Source organism: Helianthus annuus, chromosome 15, assembly GCF_002127325.2.
Source record: "Helianthus annuus cultivar XRQ/B chromosome 15, HanXRQr2.0-SUNRISE, whole genome shotgun sequence".
Classification (NCBI taxonomy): domain Eukaryota; kingdom Viridiplantae; phylum Streptophyta; class Magnoliopsida; order Asterales; family Asteraceae; genus Helianthus; species Helianthus annuus.
The window spans coordinates 172,913,511-172,914,625 of NC_035447.2; the positions used below are offsets into that span (position 1 = coordinate 172,913,511).

At 32.3% G+C, this 1,115-nt stretch overlaps 1 non-coding gene across 1 annotated transcript; it reads right to left on the reverse strand.

Annotated features, from left to right (window-relative positions):
* Positions 1–385: 385 nt before the first annotated feature.
* Positions 386–459, reverse strand: TRNAV-CAC. Its single transcript has one exon. It is a non-coding gene; the product is annotated as a tRNA-Val (tRNA).
* Between the last annotated feature and the right edge of the window lie 656 nt (positions 460–1,115).

Here is a 1,115-nt window from a genome sequence, read left to right on the forward strand (position 1 = left end):
TTAACCCAATCATACGTTGCCATGTCATTTCCCCTCTATAATTTTCCTCTTGTCCAAAAACGTACGGGGTGCACCCCTCTTAGGGGAATTGTTTTTTTATTCAAAAAAAAAAAAAATTTCATTGGTCCATCATTTCCCTCTATCCTTCCTTTCATCGGTGACTCCCTACCGATTTCGTTCCCCAAAATAGCTCACCGCCTTGATGGCGGCACTGCCCCAATCGGCAAGCATGGTTCCCGCACGGGGTCACCGAAGGTGCCCCGCTCCCCCTGATAAAGATGAATGTGGTTATGAAACTCTAGATTTAAAAAGAGACACTAGATACCAAAGCGTTTATGCATAAAAAACAAAAGCACTGGCTGGAAAAAAAATAATAAAATGTTCTTGTCTGAGCCCGGGTTCGAACCGGGGACCTCTAGTGTGTGAGACTAGCGTGATAACCGACTACACCACCCAGACAATATGTATTTCGTGTTATGTTCTTGTGTTTTAATCATGTATGTATTTCGTGTTATAGTATCACTTGTTTTCACATATATACAATATAGCAAATTAAAATATACATCACATGACCTAATACTTTTATGTTTCATTTTAACTAGGTTTATCACCCTAGCGCATTGCGGCGAACTTCTTTTTTATTTATTTTGTGTTTACATGTGTTTTGAAATCACTATGAGCGCGTTGCATGCGGAACCACTAACAGGAATAAAAAGAAAATGAAAAAAATAGTAAAAAATAATTGAAAGAAAATCAACCAAATTAAGACAAGTTTGGGTTTTGGATTCAAATGGTTAAAATGCACAAACCATAGAGACTCAAAAAGAACTTTACTCTAATAATAATAATAATAATTATTATATGAATATATTATTATAATGTAATAAACTTACTGTTCATTTGGTTTGTATTATAAATATAAATAAATATATAAATATATAAATATATAAATATAAATATATAAATATATAAATATAAATAAATAAATATAAATAAATATATAATATATAATAATAATAAGAGTAAACTTCCGTTTTGCTCCCTGTGTTTGGTTACTTTAACGTTTTTGCTCCAAACCTTTAAAAATAGCCATTTTACTCCCTGATGTTTCAGTT